This window comes from Phocoena sinus, chromosome 16, assembly GCF_008692025.1.
Source record: "Phocoena sinus isolate mPhoSin1 chromosome 16, mPhoSin1.pri, whole genome shotgun sequence".
NCBI lineage: Eukaryota > Metazoa > Chordata > Mammalia > Artiodactyla > Phocoenidae > Phocoena > Phocoena sinus.
The window spans coordinates 39,228,044-39,243,662 of record NC_045778.1 but is presented as its reverse complement, the minus strand read 5'-3'; the positions used below and the strand labels follow the sequence as shown (position 1 = coordinate 39,243,662).

At 40.6% G+C, this 15,619-nt stretch overlaps 1 protein-coding gene across 10 annotated transcripts in view; it reads right to left on the bottom strand.

Annotated features, from left to right (window-relative positions):
- Positions 1 to 14,089, bottom strand: part of MARCHF8 (membrane associated ring-CH-type finger 8) — a 112,773-nt gene extending 98,684 nt beyond the window's left edge. For 2 of the 10 annotated variants that reach the window (XM_032607469.1, XM_032607471.1), the window contains exons 1-3: positions 13,450 to 13,589; positions 12,815 to 12,947; positions 9,856 to 10,080 (exon numbers count right to left, since the gene is read on the bottom strand). The gene's annotated coding sequence lies outside the window, so the exon portion shown is untranslated. Of the gene's footprint in view, positions 1 to 9,855; positions 10,081 to 12,814; positions 12,948 to 13,449 lie in introns of all 10 variants that reach the window. The other 8 variants (XM_032607474.1, XM_032607476.1, XM_032607472.1 and 5 more) reach the window with 8 other exon arrangements.
- Between the last annotated feature and the right edge of the window lie 1,530 nt (positions 14,090 to 15,619).

The window sequence follows — 15,619 nt, the reverse complement described above, 5'->3', positions numbered from 1 at the left end:
AGAACCCAAACTCACAGTTCCCAGCTTAGCTTAAAAGAAAAGTGGCACGCATTCAAACACCGTATGCTAACACATATATATGGAATCTAAAAATAAAAATGGTTCTGAAGAACCTAGGGGCAGGACAGGAATAAAGACGCAGACGTAGAGAATGGACTTGAGGACACGGGGAGGGGGAAGGGTAAGCTGGGACGAAGTGAGAGAGAGGCATGGACATATATACACTACCAAACGTAAAACAGATAGCTAGTGGGAAACAGCTGCATAGCACAGGGAGATCAGCTCGGTGCTTTGTGACCACCTAGAGGGGTGGGATAGGGAGGGTGGGAGGCAGACGCAGGAGGAAGAGATGTGGGGATACATGTATATGTATAGCTGATTCACTGTGTCATACAGCAGAAACTAACACAACATTGTAAAGCAATTATACTCCAACAAAGACATTAAAAAAAAATCAAAGGTCATTCAAAAAGAAGAAAGTAATAGTGCTCCTTTCCCCACATGAATCATCAAAAACCACGTAAGAGAAGCAACATTTTCAAAACTGAGAACAAAAAGTACTCAGTCTGCACTTCAACCAAAAACAAACTGCAAATAAAAAGGAATTTATTATATGAATTGTCATTATTATAATTCAGTTAAAGTTAGTGACCTCTGTGTCACATTACAATATGTTTTTTCTTGATTATTTTAACAACTTTATCATGTCATGATTTCTACCCATGGGAGGCCAGAAAGTTAGAGAAGTCATCCAGCACCATCCCTGGCTGAGATTTAAATAACCTCGACCTGACTCTATCATTTGTCAGTCTGACCTTGACTTTTGTCCTTTCAGTGTTAGGAAGCATCCAGCACTTAAGGTGGCCCATTTCGATGAGCCACCTTATCCTGTTCCTCATCGAATATTCACCCACACGTTTTAGCATCCAGTGATGATTTTCCAAGAGCGCCACCCTTCCATCCACAGGCATTAGTTTTGCCCTCGATTAGAATTGAGTGAAACAAACTTAATTATTCTCAATATATCAGCACTTAAAAGTTTCTGTAAAATTATCCTGCCCTCCCCACCCGAATCCTTTTTCTTCTCCTGGTTGTAAAATGTGTTCTCCTCATGAACTGTGTTATAACTAGCTCAATTATGATTCAGTGAGACAAAAAATGAATGGAAGAAAAAGAAGGAATCTTAGAGATCAACCAGTTCAAACTCAACCCTACTTTTATAAATGAGTAAAATAAGGCAGAAAGGGATGAAGCAAGGCTGCTTGGCAAAAGTCAAGCAGCTATTCAGGAAAGATGGGGGTGGAACTCAGGTTTCCTAACTCTTAAGTCTAATCTCTTAAGTCTAATCTCAAAGTTGTATTAGATGCTGTTACTAATAGAATTGACATTTTTAAAGTTTTATGATAAAATAGAAAAATATTTTTAGTTTTAATAAGTTAAAAACGACTCACATCATCACCATCACTTTATGAAGTAGTGTAACTGTGATCATCCACACTTTATGGATGAAGAGATCCAGGCCCAAGGTCATCATTAAGCACTGAAGCTGGCTCCAGAGCCATATCCTTAACTGCTATGCAATCTGGGTAAGCACTAGAACATTCCTAACACTATCACAACTGAATTAACAAACTTAAGACTTTCAGTGATTCTTTAAATTTTTAATGCTTTGATATAATCTAATATAAAGATATCTTTCCTGAGAACATATTTAAATTAATTTTTAACAAATCAAGTTAAATTTAAAGATTTACAGTATGTAGCCTCCTGGCATAAAATAAAAAGGTAATTTAAAATTAAAAATTAGGTTACAGTATTAAAGTATCATCTTCTACATCAACTACCCTAAAGAAATTCACCAAGAAGCAAACTAATCTTTCTGGGAGCAACACAGAAGGAACTCATTATGGCTTGGAGCTTTTTGAGAAACCTTAGCCAAGCAAAGCTTCATGCTCTCAATTATTTCCAAAGGCTCTTCCACGTGATTGTGTGCCATGAACAATACAAGCACTGAGCAAATAACATATTCAATCTGCCTAACTCATACAAATGAAATAAAATATTAAAAAGTAATAAAGGTGTGGACTGAATACTTAGGTTTAGTTCCTCTTCCACCAAGACTCTATTAAAATGATAATAAAAGGATTTTTTAAAAAGAAGCAGCTTACACTTCTGGGAAGTTAATGTACTTTTCCCTATTTTTCCACTAAGGACAAGTAAAAACTCTGCACATTATAAGTAAAAATAATACAAGACTCTGAAAGGCAGAAAGGAGGAGGCATACCAGCTAGGGACCTCAGGATTCAAGGAAAGACATGGTGTTCAATTTCCTGGGTTTTCTTTTTGCCTCATATAATCCAAACTTGGAGCTGAAGAACTGGTAAATCCAGAAACACCAAGAAGTGTAAACAAACAAACAAAAAAGCCCCAAGAAAAGCCTGCTCTTTCTAATAACCAAAGGAGTAGGAAAGGGTCAGCCTAGAAAGACAAAAAAAAAAAGGAGAAAACAATCACCCTACTCCAGCCAAATACCACAGAAAAAAAACCTGTGGCCACACCCCTACCCATGCCAGCAAAGACCAAGGGTAGACTAGACATCTTCTCTCACCAAGATGTAACAAAGCATCCCAACATCCCCATCAGGACGGTATCAAAGGAGGCTGAGTAGGTAGCTGGGACTTTCATCCCCACCACTGCTGTGTCTTGGTTAAAAAAAAAAAAAGTCTCGGGTCTTCCCTGGTGGTGCAGTGGTTGAGAGTCCGCCTGCTGATGCAGGGGACACGGATTCGTGCCCCGGTCTGGGAAGATCCCACATGGCGCGGAGCGGCTGGGCCCGTGAGCCATGGCCGCTGAGCCTGCGCGTCCGGAGCCTGTGCTCCGCAACAGGAGAGGCCACAACAGTGAGAGGCCCGCGTAACGCAAAAAAAAAAAAAAAAAAAAGTCTCGGCAAAGGTATAAAGAAGAGCCAAAAGGAAATTTCAGAACTGAAAAATACAATTACCAAAATACAAAAACCAAGAGGGGCTCACCAGAATGGTGGGGACAGAAAAAAACAGTGAACCAGAAGACAGACCAATAGAAACTACCCAATCTGAATGTCAAAGAGAAAAATAAACTGAAAAAGAAAAATAAACAGAACCTCAGGCACCTGTGGGTCTATAACTAAAGATTTAACATTCATGTCATCAGAGAGAGCTGAGCTGAAAATGTACTTGAAATAATGGCTGAAGATTCCCAAATTTGGCAAAAGATGTATTTACAGACTCAAGATTCTGAGCAAACCTCAAACACGATAAACTCAAAGAAATCCTCAGCAAGATATGGAACAGTCAAACTTTTGAAAACTAAAGAAAAACATATATATCTTGAAAGCAGTGAGAGAGAAATAACACCTTACCTACAGGGGAAACATCATTTAAATGGCAGCAAATATTTCATGAAAAATCAGGGAGGCCAGAAGGAAAGACACAACACCTTTCAAGGACTGAAAGAAAAGAACTGTCAACTCAGAACCTTATATCCGAAAAAAAGAATGCTTCAAAAAGGAAGGGGACATCAAGACATTTGAGACAAAAGTAAACTAAGAGACGGTGTCACCAGTAGATGTACCCCCAAAGGGTGAAACAGCTACAGGAAGTTCTCTAAACAGAAAAAAGAATACTTAAAATATTAGCAAACAGAATTCAGCAAACATAAAAGGAATTATAAACTATGACCAAGTGAGGCTTATTCCAAGGATGTAAGAATTTTTTCAATTTTTGAAAATTAATCAGGGGGAGGGATAAATTGGGAGATTGGGACTGACATATACACACTATAATATATAAAATAAATAACTAATAAGGACCTACTGTATATCACAGGGAACTCTACTCAGTACTCTGTAATGACCTATATGGACAAAGAATCTAAAAAAGAGTGGATATATGTATATGTATAACTGATTCACTTTGCTGTACAGCAGAAAGTAACACAACATTATAAATCAACTATACTCCAATAAATTTTTTTTTAAAAAAGGAAAGTAATCAATGTAATCTACTATGTTGAGACTAATGAATAAAATCATATGATTCCAATGAACAAAGAAAAAGCATATGACAGAATTCAACACCCATTCACAATTTAAGAAAAAAAACTCTCAGAAAAATAGGAATAAAAAAGAACATCCTTAACTTGAAAAACAGCACCTACAAAAAAAAAACCCTACACCTAATATTATACTTAATGATAAGAAAACAATTGCTTTGCCCCTAAGACTGGGAAAAAGGCAACTCTTATTTACAACATAGTGCTGGAAGTTCTAGCCAATGCAGTAAGGCAAGAAAAGAAACAAAAGGCATGCAGCTTAGAAAGAAAGAAAACTGTACCTATTTTCAGATGACACAGAAAGTCCCAAGGAATCTACAAAAAATACTCGCAGAATAAGTGAATTCAGCAAAGTTGTAGTATATGAGATAAACATACAAAAATTAGTCATACTTCTAATACAAACAATGAAAACAAGGAAATTAAAAATACAACACCATTTACAATCATGAAAAAATACGGCATACTTAGGTGTAAATGTAACAAAGATCTTTTATGCTGAAAACTATAAAATGCTCATGAAAGAAATTAGAGAATAAACTAATAAATTAAGATGCGTATACCTGCGTTCATGGACTGGAAGAGTCAACAAAGTAAAAATGTCTATTATTCCCTAATTAATACACAAGCTTAACGAGATTCTTGTCAAGGGCTTCCCTGGTGGCGCAGTGGTTGAGAGTCCGCCTGCCGATGCAGGGGACGCGGGTTCGTGCCCCGGTCCGGGAAGATCCCACATGCCACGGAGCGGCTGGGCCCGTGAGCCATGGCCGCTGAGCCTGCGTGTCCGGAGCCTGTGCTCCGCAACGGGAGAGGCCACGGCAGTGAGAGGCCCGCATGCCGCAAAAAAAAAAAAAAAAAAGAGTGTTTTAGCTTTTCGCATATGCATTTAAAAATAGTCTTGTCTATGTCTACAAAAGTCTTTAAAAGATTTTGACAAGAACCTTTTTTTTTTTTTTTTTTCGGCATGCGGGCCTCTCACTGCCGTGGCCTCTCCCGTTGCGGAGCACAGGCTCCGGACGCGCAGGCTCAGCGGCCATGGCTCACGGGCCCAGCCGCTCCGTGGCATGTGGGATCTTCCCGGACCGGGGCACGAACCCGCGTCCCCTGCATCGGCAGGCGGACTCTCAACCACTGCGCCACCAGGGAAGCCCCTAAAACACTCAAAAGAGAAGAGAATGGGAAGAATCACTCTACTGATTTCAAGACTTATTATAGAGCTACTATCAAGACTGCATAATAATGGCAGAGAGACAGACATATAATTCAGTGGAAAAGAACAGAGAACCCATGAATAGACCCACACAAATATGCCAAAATGATTTTTAATTAAGCAATTCAGTGAAGGAAAGAGAACTTTTAAACAAATGGTGCCAGAGCAATAAGGGGAAAAGAATGAACCTCAAATGAAGTTTCAACACCTTACACAAAAATTAACTCAAAATAGTTCATGAACTTAAATGTATAACCTAAAAGCTTTCAGGGGAGAAAAAGCATTAAAAAAAAAAAGCTTTAGGATTTAGAGTTAGACAGAGTTCTTAAACTTCACACCAAAGCCTTGATTCCCAATTGGAAAAGTTTATAAATTGAACTTCATAAATATAAAAAACTTTTGTTCTTCAAAGGGTGAAAAGATCAGCCACAGAATGGGAGAAAATATTTGCAAACCACATATCTGACAAAGGACTAGTATCTAAAATATATAAAGAACTCTTAGAAGTCAACAACAACAAAAATCCAATTAGTAAATGGGCAAAAGACATGAAGAGACTTTTGCTGAGAGAATATACAAGTGGCAAATAAACACATGAAAATACGTTCAACCTTACCAGCCATTAGGGAAATGCAAATTAAAATCACAATGAAGTTATCACTACATATCTACTAGAATGACTAAAATTAAAAATGGTGCCAATAGCAAAATGTGGGCAAGGATAAGGAGAAATTGAACCATCCTTTCCATACTGGTAGGAATGTAAAATGGTACTCTGGAAAACACTTGGGCAATTTCCTAAAACATATCATGTGAATATCATACAGCCCAGCAACTCCAGGAGTTTTATAACCAGAGAAATGAAGTAATATGGTTACAGGAAAACATGCACACAAATGTTTGTAATAGCTTTATTCAACTAGATGTCCTTTGGCAGGTAAGTGATTAAACAAATTATGGTACATTCATACCATAGAATACTATTCAGCAATATAAAAGGAATAAAAAAAGAACCATTTGGACATGAAACAACAATGATGAATCTCCAGAGAATTATGCTCAGTGAGAAAAGCCAATCCAAAAAGATCACATAATGTATAATTCCATTTATATAATATCCTTGAAAAGACAAAATTATAGAAATGGGAGAACAGATTAGTGGTTGCCAGGGGTTAAGAAGGCAGTGGGAGCAGGGAGAAGTGGGGTTAGTTATAAAAGAACAACATGAGGGGGACTTCCCTGGTGGCGCAATGGTTAAGAATCCGCCTGCCAAAATGCAGGGGACATGGGTTTGAGCCTTGGCCCAGGAAGATCCCACATGCCGCAGAGCAACTACGGCCGTGCGCCACAACTACCGAGCCTGCGCTCTGGAGCCCACGAGCCACAACTACTGAGCCCGCATGCCACAACTACTGAAGTCTAGAGTCCTTGCTCCACAACAAGAGAAGCCACTGCAATGAGAAGCCCGTGCACAGCAATGAAGAGCAGCTCCCACTCGCCGCAACTAGAGAAAGCCCGCGCGCAGCAACAAAGACCCAACGCAGCCCAAAATTAATTAATTAATTATTTTTAAAAAAGAACATGAGGGATCCTTGTGGTGACAGACATATTCTGCATCTTAACTATAAAGATGTCAATATCCTAGTTGTGATATTGTACTAAAATTTTGCAAGCTGTTAACTTTGGAGAAAACTGTATAAAGGTTAAATGGGATCCCTCTACATTATTTCTTACAACTGCATATGAACCTACAGTTATCTCAAAATGAAAAATTAAATTTAAGAAAAAGGGAAAAAAAAGACATAAATCACAAGGCCACAAGTGAGGAGAGATGGCACCCAAGCAGACAAAAAAGATTTCAACTGTTTTTTAAAGACAGAAAATATGGGAATACTAATTAATTTAGCGAAGTGGAGAAAGCCACAATAAAATGTGAAATAATAAATATACAAAATGAGCTAATTTGCCTATAGGATGCCAAAGAGCTCAGGTCTCAGGTTTTGAGTAGTAGTAAAATACTGGCTAAAAATAGAGAGAAACTTCTACAAATAAAACAACTAGTTCCTTGGCCACCTCTCCAACAGAAACCGCTACCAGAAGTGGGATGCTATCATAACAAAAACCTCAACAAGTTGCATTTTTCTTAGTCACCACTCTGTACGCAATGAGGAATTTCATATCAGAGAAGGGAAAGATGATGATTCACCTTATGCAGTAGAAAAATGGTTACAAAACCTGTTGATGGCTGTAACTCAGAAGGCAAATCACACACATGATGACTTTAAAACTGTATGGGGAAAAACTGGAAAATGAAACTTTACAGTGTAGGCTGGTTATTATTGGCTGTTTCTAGCAAAAATCAAAAATTTATTTGGTTATTGGTACTCTGAATTGACTGAAAGCATATGGATTAAGAGTCTGCTAAGTTTCTGTAGGAAATGTATTGGCAGAAAAACAACAGGCCCAGATTTGGAATGTCTGTTCAAGACTTAAAAACAACCTCTGGGAGTCCAACCTTCTACAAACAGGCAAACTGCATGATACCCAGGACAGCATCAATTCTGGACACAGGGTGTGAGCAAACAAAATAATGGAAAAAGAAGAACCCTAAGGATGTTCCCTGGAGCCATGGAGAAAAAAGGATGTGAGTGTTTCTCCCAGGGAACAAAATCAGAGTCCAATCAAGAAACATCCTTCCCTTCCAGGGAAGGGAACCTTCCTTTATATCTGTCCATAAACATTAAAGAACTGCTACAGAAGAGTAAATACTGTGTGTCTATGCTTCACCTTCCAAATGCTACTGTTTACTAGTCATGTTGTGCCCTTATTATAATACTTTGGTGAGGAGGGTAATAAATAGTGTTTTGTTAATTCATTTGAACAAGAAAGGCTTATCTGGACCTGATAAGATAGCCTGGCACCACTCAGAGATCCCATACAGGCATACCTCATTTTATTGTTCTTCATTTTACTGGAACTTAGCAGATATTGCATTTTTTACGAATGAAAGGTTTGTGGCAACCCTGCATTGAGCAAGTCTATCGGCGCCATTTTTCCAACAGCATTTGCTCACTCTGTGTCCTCTGTGCCTCTGTGTCACACTTTGGTAATTCTTAAAATAGTTCAAACTTTTTCACTATTCTTGTATTTTTACGGTGATCTGTGATCAGTGTAATCTCTGATGTTACTATTTTAATTGTTTTAGATGCCATGAACCATGCCCATGTGAGATGGCAAACTTAATCAATAAAAGTTGTGTATGTTCTGACTGCTCTACAAACCAGCTGTTCCTGTCTCTCTCCCTCTCTTCAAGCCTCCCTATTCCCTGAGACACACAATAGTGAAAGTAGTCCAGTTAATAATCCTCAAGAGAAGGGATGGTTTAAATGAAACAAAGAGTCCTCTCACTTTAAATTAAAAGCTAGAAATGATTAAGCTTAAGAAGGAAGGCATGTTGAAAGCCAAGGCTGGCTGAAAACTAGGCCTCTTGCACCAGTTAGCCAAGTTATGAACGCAAAGGAAAAGTTCTTGAAGAATATTAAAAATGCCGCTCCAGTGAACACATGAATGATAAGAAAGTGAAATATCCTTATTGCTGATATGGAGAAAGTTTTAGTGGTCTAGATAGAAGATCAAACCAGTCACAACATTTTCTTAAGCCAAAGCCTAATCCAGAGGAAGGCCCTAACTCTTTTCAATTTGATAAAGGCTGAGAAAGATCAGGAAGCTGTAGAAGAAAAGTCGGGATCTAGCAGAGGCTGGTTCATGAGGTTTAAGGAAGGAAGCCATCTCCATAACATCAAAGTGCAAGGGGAAGCAGCAAGTGCTGATGTAGAAGCTGCAGCAAGTTACCCAAAAGATCAAGCTAAAATGATTAATGAGGTTGTTACACTGAACAACAGACTTTCAATGAAGACGAAACTGTGTTATACTGGAAGAAGATACCATCTAGGACTTTCATACCTAGAGAGAAGTCAACGCCTGGTTTCAAAACTTCAAAGGATAGGCTCACTCTCTTATTAGGGACTAATGCAGCTGGTGACTTTAAGTTGAAGCCAATGGTCATTTACGAAATTCCTAGGGTCCCTAAGAATTATGCTAAGTCTACTCTGCCTGCACTCTATAAATGGACCAACAAAGCCTGGGTGACAGCATATCTTTTCACAACATGTCACTAAATATTTTAAGCCCACTGTTGAGACCCAATGCCCAGAAAAAAAGATTCCTTTCAAAATATTACTGCTCACTGAAAATGCACTTGGTTACCCAAGAGCACTGAGTGAGATATACAATGAGATTATTGTATGGGTGTTTTCATGACCATTAACACATCCATTCTGCAGCTCATGGATCAAGGAGTAATTTTGACTTTCAAGTCTTATTATTTAAGAAATACATCTCAGAAGGCTGTAGCTGTATTCCTCTGATACAGCTGGGTAAAACTGAAAACCTTCTGGAAAGGATCTCATCATTCTAGATATCACTAAGAACATTCATGATTCATGGGAAGAGTTCCAAATATCAAAATTAAGTGTAGTTTGGAAGTTGATTCCAACCTTATGGATGAGTTCTTAAGGGGTTCAAGACTTCAGTGGAAGAAGTCACTGCAGATGTGGTGGAAACAGCAAAAGAACAAGAATTAGAAGTAGAGCCTGAATATGTGATTGAATTGCTGCAGTCTCTTGATAAAACTTTAGTGGATGAGTTGCTTTTACGGATGAGCAAAGAAAGTGGTTTCTTGAGATGCAATCTACTCCTGATGAAGATGCTGTTGAAGACTGCTGAAATGACAACAAAGGATTTAATATGTTACATACACTTAGTTGATGAAGCAGTGGCAAGGTTTGAGAGGACTGACTCCAACTTTGAAAGAAGTTCTACTGTGCATGAAATTTATCAAACTGCACTGCATGCTACCAGAGAAATGGCTCATGGAAGGAAGAATCAATCAATACGGCAAACTTCACTGCTGGCTTACTTTAAGAAATTCCAACAGCCACCCCAACCTTCACCCCACCCTGATCAGTTAGCAGCCATCAACATCAAGGCAAGACCCTCCATCAGGAAAAAGATGAGGATTCACTGAGGGCTCAGATGATGATAAGCACATTTTAACGGTAGAGTATTTTAAAATTAAGGTATGTACATTGTCTTTTTTAGACATAGTGTTACTGCACACTTACCAGATTACAGTATAGCATAAACATAACTTTTATGTGCACTGGGAAACCAAAAAAAAATTGTGACTTGCTTTATCTCAATATTTGCTTTATTGCGTTGGTCTAGAACTGAACCCGCAATATCTCCAAGGTATGCCTGTACTTTGAACTGAAGGCAATGGCTGGTTGTACAGGGGGTTAGCATGCCCTACATGTGGGAGGGAGAATGAAACAGTCTGGGGACCAGAATGGCCAACTGAAGCAGAGTCAATGCTACTTATCCACTACACTGGTCCCTGTTCCCGGGCAAATTAGAAGAATACATTTTCCAGCCTCCTTTGCAATTATGTTAGAGGTAAGGTGACTAATTCCTTACCAATATAATATGGTGAGAGTAATGTTAGCCACTTCCAGGCCTGGCCTTTAAAACCATTCACTGAGATCCTCCAGCTCTTCCACTGCCATCTTGGAAGCCAGATGGCATAGCTACAGATGGAGGAGTTACATCCAACTTGTGTTAGACTTTTCATGACAAAAATATTTTGTTGTTGCTATTGTGCTGTTGCCATAGCACAGCACAGTCCGGTGCTTTCAACATTTCTTGTGCGTATAAACCATCTTGTTCCGAGGCACACCTGGGATGTGGCCTGAGATTCTACATCTCTCACAAGCACCAAGATGATACCAACGTGAACAGTCTACGGAATACAACTTGAAAAGCAAGACTAATACACAGGGGGAGAACAGATGATTCTCTGGAGAAACCGAATGGCCCAGAGAAAAGGTCTCCCGTAGGAACTGAGCAGCAAGACTAGAGAATTCAGGCTCGCATTCACAGTGAATTAAAAACTACATGTAAACAATATTGTCAACTATTTTCAATCCAACGAAGTATATGCTTTGTAGAACTGAGAAGATGGCTTCCCCTGCCCTTTCCTGCATCTTCCCACCTGTCTTTAAGCCTGTCTTCCTAACCCCAACTTAACCCCCATGACCTGGATTAAATACCACCCCCTCCATGAAGTTCTGCCATTCAATCTAATGACCGGATGGGCACTAATTCTCCTCTCAATTTCCGTAGCACTTCTATCACTTCAAGACCCTCAACACATTATTCCCTGATTGCATGTGATTTAACTCCTCTATCAGAATAAGCACCTGAAAAACTACAACACTGATCACATCAGCCTGGCTCAAAGGCGGCGCTCAGATTTTTTGTTTCTGTTGACTGTTAAATGAATCCATGAATTAGAAAATTCAGGGATTTCAGAGTGAGTTGAGCAAAGAAACTAAATCAGGCCTAATTTTTTTAAAAAATCCTCAAAAATGAAGAATTAAAAATTACACTCCCTGAAAAAAATTTCAACATTGAAAATCTTCAAAATATAGCAAAGACAAAACTGATAGTTAAAACTAAATGTTTATAGTGCATACACTGGTCATTTCCATACTCACAGGTGGCCAAAGCAAAAGGCCTAAGATCTTCCTGTAGGATTATTTACCATCAGAACAGTCCACTGCTTTAGAAAATGTCTTGAGTCAATCAGATAACTAAAGAATAAGTTTAGTTTGTTAAGTATCTTTTCTAGAAAAAAAAATAGTATATGCCATTTCATGACTCAAATTTGGTACTTTTAGAAATTTTGGCCACTTTTTTTTCTTTCAGTTATTTAAATTGTTTACCACCAAGAGTATAAACCTAAACATTATGTGATTATAGCAAAAAAGAACTGCTACATGGAGCGGGGGCAGGAGGGACCAAAGTGAAACAGAGCTGTTCTTCAAGAACTAGACACTGCTACTGATAACAAACAAAGGGTCTTGACTGGTTTAATGAATTCACTCCCATCTATGCATCTATAATATCTTCCTGGAACTAATTTAAAGAAGACAAAAATGTTGGAGCTAGGGTTGCCAGATTTAGCAAATAAAAATGCAGTCGGCCCAGTTAAATTTCGGATAAACAATGACTTTTTTTTGTTTGTTTTGTTTTGTTTGCAGTACGCAGGCCTCTCGCTGTTGTGGCCTCTCCCGTTGCGGAGCACAGGCTCAGCGGCCATGGCTCATGGGCCCAGCCGCTCCGCCACATGTAGGATCTTCCCGGACCAGGGCACGAACCCGTGTTCCCTGCATCGGCAGGCGGACTCTCAACCACTGCGCCACCAGGGAAGCCCAACAATGACTTTTTAGTAAAGCATGCCCTACGCTTTATACTAAAAACTTATTCACTGTTTACTAAAATTCATATTTAACTGGGTGTCCTGTATTTTATCTGGCAACCCTAAGGGAAGCCAAAATCAATCCAATTTCCTCACTTTGTAGCAGAAACCGTGACCCCAAGAAGGAAGTGACTTACCTAAACCAAAGATCAAGGAAGTCAGTTTGCTTTCAAAAGAGAAAACATATTTCACTAGGTCACCTTGGGTTCCACTCATGGTCCATTCGACCTCTGATTTTCACACACCTCACAGAAGCACCAAGCAGACAAGCTGTCAAAGGATATGGTTTTCCTCTTTTAATATCAAACTGTGAGTTCTAGTAAACTTACCAACTCTAGTCTTCAAAAACAACAAATGAGGAAACTATGTATTTCTCTTAACTTAAAAAAAAAAAATCCTCCTGATAATCTTTTTGCCTACACACCATCACCTCAGATTCTGTTTATGTTCACTCACTACATAAAACAGGACCTCCTTTTCTCCCAAACCTAGTTCTCTCAGGGGTATGGGAGCCGGGGAGGGGGGAGGAAGACAGTATGGCAGATAAAGATTCTGATTTTGACAAATTCGGCTTCCAAACAAGGTTTTAAGAAAAAAGGTTCCGTTGCATTTTTAAAAGCCTGGGGGGAGAAAAAAAAGTAACATAAACCGTTATGACTTTCTCTAAGTTTTCTATTAAAAACTTCACCGTAGTGAACAAGAATCCAAACCGTGTCAGGTGAAAAACTGAAAGTCAAACAGAAACTCAGCAATTAAAAGACAAAATATCTACCTATGCTTTCCCTCTGGCAGCTTCCAATGTATACAGGCCTCTCTCGAGATCACACACGTCGGAAGAGTAAGATCCTCAGAAATCACCTAGTCCATCCTTTCATTTTACAGATGTGGAAACTCAGGCCAAGGGGAGGGCTGACTTGCCCAAGGTCTCACAGCCCGTCGGGGGCAGGACTTCAACTGGGACTCCACGCTGGCAGCCCCAGGCCCTCAGCGCCCGATGGCTCCTGCGGCCCCCGGCTCAGCCCGGCCCAAGGGCAGCCTCGAAAACCGGGGCGGAAGAGCCCACGGCCCAGGGTCGCTGCCGCCTTTCGGCCGGATAGGCGCCTGGGCCCCGGCCCAGGGCGGTGCGAGGCCCGGGCCTCGACGGCCGCCCCCGACCCGCCCACCTGTCGCGGACCGCACAACGGGCAGCCACACCCCCTGCCAGGGCCGGGGGCTCGGCCGGCCTCGACGGCGGCCAGCAGCGGCGGCTCCGCGCGGCGCGGGGTACGCCGGACCCGAGGCCGCAGGAGTTACCTCAGGTGGGCGCTGAGCTCGCGGCGGGGAAACCCCCGCCCGCCTCGGGCATGCCGGAGACGCGGACGCAGCAGGGCTGCAGCTCGGCCACCGCTAAGCCTGTTTACAACCCTCCGCGGGAGGACGCCGACTGGTCTGTCACGTGATGCACACGTCACGTGCTCGACCGGGGTGGGGCAGAGGCGTTGCCCAGCGACGACGGTGATCTGGGGGCGGGCGTCGGCGTCGGCGCGGTCTTTCTGTTCTCCCAGGTCATGGGCTGCAGCCGGCGCGCCCTGATCAACCCGGGCGAGGAAGAGGAAAGACCCACCACCGGCTTCATCCTTTAGTGACCCCTGAGCCTAACCGCATGTATCATTCTTGTTTTGGAAGGGGGAGGGAATTCGGTCCGGCATAATGATGTTGAACTTGAAAAGAAAAATGGAAAATACTTCTTTACCCAAAGCTAGAAAACAAAGGGAGAGCAGAGGAATAAGCAATAATGGTTTGATTTGCCTTAATGAACACTTTTGTTTACTTTTGCTCCCTAATGTGAATGAAGGTCCACAGCCTACCATCTCCCCCATCATAGAAAGGCTGTGAAGAGGGCTCATGGGACTTCCAGTTTTTATTTTAAATTATATTTTATTATTTCCATGATTAGTCTTTGTATATGTAAATACAAACACATCTAAGTAAATATTTGATTTGGCATTAAGCTTTTGTCCACATCAAACTTTCCTGATTATAGCTCTGTCACTTTGTTTGTAGTGACTACTTCTACCAAGTGTAGTTTTCCTAGATCAAACTTTGTAGAAGTAAAGTCTCAGCCACTGACAATTTCTCCCATAATATTCATTATAAGCTGTGTAATAAATAATTTGTATTATTTCTTACTAAATTCATGAGTGAATTGGGAGCAAATACCTGCAGATATGCCAGTTTTTAGGTTGTCCTGGTGTGATCTATTGGGTAATCACACTCCACCATACATTTCCAATCACTTTGCATACTTAGCTATCCATGAGCACATTGACAGGGTCAAAACAGTGGACTCAAAATATCCTCCACGTCAATAGGACAAGGTCAAATATCCTCTTCATTTCTATAACACACCTAGAATGCAGCACTACAAAGAGTACAAAATATAGTGATGGATCTTCGGCAACATTCATCTTTTACTATGGAAAATAGGTTACAAGGCCAGTTGCCACAACCTGGTTAACCTTTTCTGCTGCCTCTGGCAACAGATGTTCCACGAAGGCAGGAACAGTATCCTCCATTGGTGTTCCTTATCTGGGAAGCAAAGAAAGTTGGCTGATCCGTGCATGTGGAATCCGCCATCCTTCAGTAGGAAGTGGCAAAGAACTTTTGTAGATCCAGAAGGATCTGTGGGTTAGGCAGTACTCTGGAGGCAATGCTAGGGTGAGCCAGGACTCACTGGAATTCTGGGGAGACATACAGAGATAAAAATTGATTGGTCAGTGGTCAGTGTATTAAAAGCCACAGGATTGGATGAGCTCACACAGAGCACTAACTCTGATACCTTCTGACCTCAACCCAGAATACAAAATACATTTTCCATACTGACCAAATACATGTATTGATCAATATATAGCTTAAAAGTTTCAAGAAGCAAATTTACCTTCCCTTTCTCTTCCACTTTATTC